This window comes from Pteropus vampyrus, unplaced genomic scaffold (genome assembly GCF_000151845.1).
Source record: "Pteropus vampyrus isolate Shadow unplaced genomic scaffold, Pvam_2.0 Scaffold97, whole genome shotgun sequence".
NCBI lineage: Eukaryota > Metazoa > Chordata > Mammalia > Chiroptera > Pteropodidae > Pteropus > Pteropus vampyrus.
The window spans coordinates 544,786-553,267 of NW_011888878.1; the positions used below are offsets into that span (position 1 = coordinate 544,786).

Here is an 8,482-nt window from a genome sequence, read left to right on the forward strand (position 1 = left end):
CCTGAGAGGGAAGTGGAGGAGTTCCAGTATGGGGGCTGTGAAGCAGTGGCACTAGATGGCGGAGACTTTGCTCCCAGAGAGAGCAACGGTGAAAGACAACAAGCAGCCCTTTATGAGTTGGTAAAATACATTTTCAATAAAGAAGAGGCCCTGCGGAGGCTGCCGTTCAACGTGAAGGTGATACGAGCTGGGTTCTGTGATTGGACTGCAGAGGAGTGCATGGGCTTTGAGTGTACCTTCCCAGTGCACCGAAAGAACTCCTGACCCAGGTAAACAAGGAGTGCATAGGTGGGTGGCTGAGTGTGGAACGCCACAACCTGTGGTGGACGTCAGAGCAATACGACTACTTCTCCCAGCAGATGCAGCTGGGCTGGAGGAAGCATGCCTGCCCATTAGGAACCAGAGACGCAAACCAAGACCTTGAATGTGGTGACCTGGAAGCCCTGGCCACCCTTGCGCCTCCCTGCCCCTGTCGCCTGTCGTGAACAACCTGGGCCCCAAACAGGATTCCCTCCCACGGAACCACGCTGGGCCATTGAGTGAGGACGGGCCCTGAGAGTTCCAACAGCTGGACGTGCCCCTGGCTGTGCCCTCATCCCATTGGCCCCTAGCCCTGGCTGAGCTGGCCTTCTACCTCCAGGCGCAGCAGCTCTAGAGCCGTGAGCCAGTCCCAGACTGGCAGTGGACTTGGCCCTGCCCGGGGCCCTCTCCGAGGGGCTGACTCATCTTCAGCCATGTGGGTATGAACAGAGAGCCCGAGGAGGCCGTGTGTGGCATTGCGCCAGTGGCCTTTTTGGTCGCAGAGTTTGTATTCATTGGCATTAGGGCTGTGAATCTCTTCCTAGTTGCCCACCCAGAGTGCTGGTCTCTGGGCTGCACTTGGAGCCTCTGGCACACTGCAATGTGATGACCTACTGATCGTTGGTCACAGAAGGGCACGTGGGGCATGGACTGGACTTCAGGCCGCTGCAGGGCCTGCCTGTCAGGCTTCCGGATCCTTCCCCTCCTCATAGGCCTCCGCTAATGCCTTCTCTACTTCAGAATACTTCAAGGACTGGGGTGAGATATGGCCAGGCTTGAGGCCCTCCCGTGCTCTTAGCGTCTAGCACCTTGTCCTGCTCCAAGCTGCTGACCCCGCAGTGGGAATCATCACACAGCTGAGTATGGCGGGCCTAGCAAGAGGAGGCCAGAGAAGGCATCCCTTCCCAGCATCCTGTCAAATGTGGACAGACTTGCAAACCATTTTGATGTTATTGGCTGCGTGTGTTTCCAATTACAGAGAAGGGAGTCCCCATCCTGCAAGTTGTGATTGCTTCATCTCTAGTCACTTCTTGGCAACCTCCACTAACTTTTTACCACATTCATCCACATTGCCCACCAAACATGCCAATTGTAATAGATGGTGGCATCAATGTTGATAATATCTCCATCCTGAAGAGGTTGACTGAGGTGCAAACAGATTTTGGAAAACCTCCATAGCTTAGAGATGAGGGATAGGTATCATGACTGCTGAATTACTGCAGAACAAGAAGATTATCCATCTCTTCAGTTGTCATGTGATCTTTTAAACTCTTCCCAGAAGGAGGATATGACAAGCCCAATAGAGCGTTTGACTCTGACCTTCATTCTTCTATACTGTCTCCCCAGTCAGATACAATGGTCTGTGGTCACATAGTTTGGCTTCTTTATGTGCTCAGGGACTAGATGAACTGAAGAAACTGTAGCTGGCAAAACAGTGCAATGTGAAATATCTTTTTGTCTTCAGAAAAAGCAATTTCTTCTTTGTCGACTGCTTCTGTAAGTAGATAAGATTGACTGGTGAAAGAAAATTCTGTAATAACCTCTGTGGATGAGCAAGTAGACACTGCTGGGCACTGCCATGTTGGTACCAGTCAAGAATAAAGCAGACATAGTCAGGGTGGGGGGGCAGGTGAAATAGGTGAAGGTGGTCAAAAGGTACAAGCTTCCAGTTATAAAATAATTAAGTCATGGGGATGGAATGTACAGCATGATATTTGTCTTATATATTATATACAGGGTTTTTAGTTGTACTTAATGGGAAGAATAGAAAAAATACATTTATCTTCCTCAGAAGTGACAGCTGTTTTCCTTTTTATTTAGATTAATTGTGTCTCTACTTATTCCTACGTAACTTTTATTTTACCCTTTTTTAACTTTACAAAAAGAGTATCATGCTCAACCTATATTTTAGGGACTTTCTTTTTTCATATGAATATATTGTTAGGAGTCATCTTTAAGGCAGCAAATCCCTGTGTAATTCATTAGTTCTGACTGCTATATATGGTATATAACATATATACCACGGTTAAATAATTCAGTTGTCTGTGGATGTCTATTGGTGATAGTTACAGGTTTTTGTTATTGTGAACAATGCTTGTGTGAACAATCTTTTACATGTATCTTGTCTTATATGTGCTAGAGTTTCTCCTGATATATACCTAGGAGTGGAATTACTAGGCTGCAGGCTATGTAAATCTTCGACTATCAAAGATAATTTAAAATTCTTTAACAAATTGGTTGCACTAATTTAGACATTGCCATTAGCAATGTGTTAGAAATATTACGGATGCTTACTGAACTGCAGCCTAAAAACTCTCTCCAGGCAGTAAGCTAGAGTAATTATGAGACTCCCCTCAAATTGTCCCTCTCAGGCATCGCTCACTATCAATTGAAGAATATCTAAAAACTACTGTTGCATATATTTTGGCTTCTTTTTTTAAAATTTTTAGCAAGTTAGTCAACTAGTCCCTGATTCTTTATCTTGTTTGAAAGAAGTCTTTTAAAATCACTTTAACCCCTTTTTCTGTAGTTATTGTCTCTGTTTTTTATTTATAAAATCATTTTTGTCTTCTCTCTACTTGTCTTGATTAATTCTGCCAAATTAATCTGCCAAATTTGACGTTGTTAGTCTTCTCTATTTTACCTTTGTTTTCTTTTATCTTGTATTTTCTTTAGTTGTATCCTATTATTCTGTTTCAGATCTCATAAGACGGGCAATTCATTAATTTTTAGGTTTTAATTTTCCCCATAATATTCATATTTAAGGCTATAAATTTTCCTCAGATCACTGCTTTTGCTGTATCACATAAAATTTGATATAGTTTTAAAAATTCAAAATCCATCGTAGATATTTAAAAATTTCCATTATGACCTCATTTTACCCCATGAGTTATTTATCAGTGTTTTAAAAAAATTTAAATAAGTCCGAATGAATCCGAATTCTAGGAGCATGGAACCCACCACACTCCTATCCCCTATCTCCTTCAGGGCAAGTAGAGTTCTCTCCACTTTTCCAGCCCATCCCCCTTTCTTCAGTATCTCTTTCCTTTGGGGTTTTGTTCTCAGTCCACAACTAATCCCCTTAAAGTGATTGCTGATAAAGGGATTATTTGATATCTCCCTAGGGGTATTTATATTGTAATAAGTATTTTAAGAATTAAAAATTTGTATTTGTATTATTGTCTAACTTAATTGCATACTTATTTTTATAAAATTGTTGAAATTTTCTTTATAGTCTAATTCATGATAAATTTTTATAAATAATCATATGTACTTGAGAAAAATATTTTTATTTTAATTATCTGCTACAGAATTCAGTATAGGTTTATTAGGTTAGTTTTTAGTTGTGTCATTCAGATCTAGTATGTCTTTGCTCACTTTTTTTTTGTCTATTTGACTTCTCAGTAATTGTGTTGAAGTATGTTGAAATCTCTCACTATGATGGTGGATATATTACTCTGCCCCTGCAGTTCCAATAAAATTTACTTCATATACTTTAAGGCAATTGTATTAGTCACTATCTATTTAAAATCATTTCATTTTCTTGGAGAATTGAATTAAGTAGTGAATTGAATTATCTGTCTCTAATAGTACACTTTACTTTAACATTTATTTTATTTGTTATTAGTATAACTACAACTTTCTTTTGGTTGTATTTGCTTCATATTTTGTTTCTTATTCTTTTACTTTTAACTTTTGTTTTTTCTTATACTTTAGGTATATCTTTTTTAAACAGCATATTTTAGATTCTATAAAACCCAAACTGTGACTTTTATCTTTTAAAGTTTAGTTCATATTTATTTATACTAATTATTGATATATTTGAACCAATTTAAAGATCTCAACTTATTATTTCTGTTTTTTTCCCCTCCTCTATTTTGATTTCTTTTATCTGCTTCATCTCCCTTCCTCCTTTAAATTGATAGCTGTATCTACTCAAAATGCTGATCCGGGAATTGTTAGTGATCTATAATGAAATAAAGACCTCATGCTAGAATGTAAATTAAAGCATTACTCCATTCAGAAAGTCCTTATGTAAAAATCATGTCAGCAATCATGAACTAAGCAATGTGGTTAGTGACCTGGTTGATATATACTCTGGAGCAAGATCCTTCTCTTGTCAAGAACTGATAAAGAGTTCACAGACAAGCTTGGTGGCCCTCACTTTGAGAAATGCTGTTTTAATGTGCTCTCATATCCCTTGTGAGAACTCAACTTTCAACATACTAATAGTATTTAAGCTTTTAAATAGGGGTTATTATGAATATCTTTCCTTTCTTACTTTGATAATAGATTTCTCACCCTTTCTTTAAGATAGCAACCAACTTTAAGATAGCAATCAAGATATTCGTTCTGTTTTATTCATATATCACTTGTAGCATCTCTTGTATTTTTCTTTTATTTAAGAATATCCCTACCCTGTTTTCAACCTGAATCTTTGCATAGCAAAACTTCTGAGGAATATGTTTATAAATATTAGATTTGACTAATATTTGTACAGGATATAAAATCATAAATTCTGAGGTTTTTTTTTTAATACTTTGGAAATTCTATTTCTAGAGTCTTCCTTTAGTCAGTGTTGATTTTAAGCAATTTGATTTTATTCCTTTGATGTGATATGCTTTTTCTTTTTGTTAGCGTTTAGAATTTTCTCTTTATCTTTTTTATTCTTAAATTCTAGTATAATGTGGTGTGGATTTTTCTTCGTTTCTCCTCTTTGGCACTCTATAGACACTTTCAGTCTTAGGCCTGTTATTTTTTTAAAAATCTGGAACATTTATCTACATATTTATCTACATTATTTAAATATTTACTCCTCTTTTTAAAATTTCTTCTCTTTTTGTGATTTGGATTTTAGCACTTCTGTTTCTATTCCTTATTCCTTTGACTTCATTTATATTTCTCATTTCTTTGCTCTTCTTAGTGGTTTCCTTTTAAAAAGGTATCTTATCTTTGTGTTCTTTACTTTAACCATTGTAATCTTATCTTTAAAATATCTGCTTGACTCTTTTTAATGTATTTTTTCTTTTATAATATTGATACATTCTTCCATTTAAAAAATATTTCATTAAGCTGATTTAAAATTATTGGTTAAAATATTTTTGCTTCTGATGGAATCTAAAATCCAGATAGTTGTACTCCTCAAATATCTTTTCCTTTTGGCTTGTATTTTTTCTGGGGATACTTTTGAATCTGTTAAGCAATACAGATAGGAGAAGGCCAGATTCCTGTCTCTGTTACCACAGTCAACTCAGGGATGAGAGTGGGTTGTATGCATTAGCCCTAGAGAGGCCCAGGCAGTAAGTCAATCACTTCTCACCCTAAAATAACTCAAGGTGGGGCTTTGCTCTTTGCCCTTGAGGAGAGAGCAGCTTTAGGTGAGGATTGTCTTTAAGCATAGCAACTTCCCATAGTCATTACTTCGGTTTCACACTATCTCACAGTGGCTTCTGCCATTGGTTTTTCCCTTATTTTTGAGATCACTTGAACCAAATATGAGTTGCTGTAGATGTGGGTGTGTATTCATTGTCCCAACAGTACCTGTTCTATTTTATCTTCTCTAGACTTTGCTGGGCTGCCTCTTATGCTGGCCGAAGCCACTCCTTTCCTTTTACATTAATTAAAAACAGATCTCTGTCTCCATCTCAGTGATTTTTCATACCTTTCTTGCTGTCTTTGGTTGATCTTGAGGGTGACAGCGAATAAAAATGCCTAGTCACCCTTCTTATAGGATCTAGAAATAGATCCACCCAACTTTTGCTACTGTTATTGGGGACCAAAAAAATATTTTCAGCACAAAGTAACATAGTTTTGTCTCATGATTTTATTTTTACAAAAGGCGTAAGTAGAAATAAAAGTAGAAAACAAAATACTACACCCAAGCTCTTTGTCTGTGTTCTATTTCCAATCTTTAGCCATATACAATCTAACTTTTTTATGCCGCAAGTTTTTTTCAGTTTATATTATTTTGAGTGTAATTCTTTTGATTTGTTCTTTTTGTTTACTTTTATAGTTCTATACTTTTTATTTTTATTTTTAATATATTGCATAATAGTCTAAAATATTATATGCTAAAACTTACCAAACCTCTCTTCGATTATTTTTTTTTATTTTTCACTACTAGATATGAGTATAACATCTTTATAAATATATATACATATATTGATTTACTGGTTTAAATTTATTTTAAGAATAAGATTACAAAGTCCATGAATTAAAACCTTGATAAGTATTGCCAAATTTCCCTTCAAAGAATGGTGCTATTTTTTTAATGGTTTTCTATACACTTATTCTGATCTATACTTAATTGCATATGCACAAACTTGCATATCACTTAAGACAAATCCTCTTCTGCCTTTTTACACTACTCTGACCCCATTTTTAAAGGATACATTAAATTAAAATGCTGATAGACCATCTCTTTTTTTAAATCACTATTATTTTCAAATGGCCCTGTAAAATCCTCTTAATTCAAATTCTAATTTAAGTAATTAGGAATATAAATATAAATTAAGACAACGGGTGACATTTACTCCCTCAGATTCTTGCAGTATAGCAATATAGAGAGCACGTATTACTTATATAGTTTGAGGCCTTAAGTGTCCCAGAAAGGAACAAAATATTTTTTGAAATCAGTGTTACTTCTATAGAAAAGTCTGACCCTTTCCCTCCGTTTGAAACCATGTAAGTCCTGAGGATTTCTAACATGCAAGAAAAGGATGGAGATGGAAAAAGGACAGATATTAGACTTCTTGACAACCCTAATGCCTGGTGCTCATTCTAGATTTTAATTTGATATAGAAAAATTCAAAAACTGTAACATTTTTTACATATTGGAAGCCTGCTATTCACACCTGCTGTTATCTTTAAACAAATGCTCGAAATATATTGTTTACATTTTTATTGTACAATATAATTTACAAGATGCCTAAAATAATTATGACTAACATGTGCCAAGCTCTGTTTTAGATATTACATGTTTAATGCTTGTATTAATTTTTCGTGAATTACAAACACTGTCAAAATCGTGGAGGTTTACAATAATAAATGTTCATTTTTTCTCTCACAGGTCTGTGATTTGTCTGTGGCTCAGCTGGGCTCCAGGAGGCTGGCTGTGGTTCCAGTCTGTGGATTGGGTTCCCATCTGCTTCACCAACAGCTACCTCGGGCATGCTCTTCTATTGCAGACCACAGAAATGTAAGTGGGAAGGCTAAACCACACAGACATGTTTAAAACTTCTGCTTGTATCACATCTGCTAAATTTCATTAGTCCTATGCAAATCTCATGGCTAAGCCCAACTGCTGTTGGCTCACAGTGAGAGGCACTGCAAAGTTACATAGGAAAAGTGTGGATGTGTAACTTTTTAAAGAAATGAGTGAAGAATTGAGAACAATAATCCTATGTATCATAATCCTCAAGGCAATTGTGCAGATTGTATATTGTTAATTCACCATCATCTCCATCCCCTATATTATATTAAAGGTGCTGATTGCACTACATTTTAGTGGAGAAGCCTAGTGTACTAGTCAGTGTGAGCTGCCATAACAAAATACCATAGACTGGGTGGCTTAAACAACAGAATTTTTTGTTTTCACAGTTCTGGAGGCTGGGAGCCTGAAATTAGGATGCCAGCATTGTCAGGTTTTGGCGAGAGCTCTTCTCCTGCCTTCTGCCTTCTCTCTGTATCCTCACATGGCAGGCAGAGGTAGGAAACAAGCTCTGTGGTGTCCTCTTATAAGCACTGAGCCCATTATGGGGACCCACCTTAATGACCTCATTTAGACCTAATTATCTCTCAAAGGCCTCCAAATACCATTGCATTGGATGTTAAGACTTCAAAATATGAATTTGGGAGAGTGACACAATTCTGTCCATGGTTCCTAGGGATAGCATTTCCCAGAATTCCTAGCAAACATAGTTCTGGGTCAGATTCTGTTACTGAGAAACACTTGGAGATAGCAAATGTAGAAAATTAGGAGAAGGTATTATTCTCTGGCAGCATGTGGGCAGGTAAAGAGCAAATGGCAGTCATGAGCTTTATTTTGAGTTCTGGGCATATTTTTTGCAAGTTATTTGCTTTGGTGTGGCCAGCTGAGATCATCAGCAGAGGTTTTCTTAGATTCCTTAAGCCTTCTGATCTCTGAGAGCCAATGGTGGATTTCTCTGACCTTTGCCTCTCC

The 8,482-nt window shown here is 36.9% G+C and overlaps 1 pseudogene; it reads right to left on the bottom strand.

Moving 5' to 3' along the window:
- Positions 1-1,172: 1,172 nt before the first annotated feature.
- Positions 1,173-1,881, bottom strand: LOC111742572 (annotated as a pseudogene).
- Positions 1,882-8,482: the final 6,601 nt, after the last annotated feature.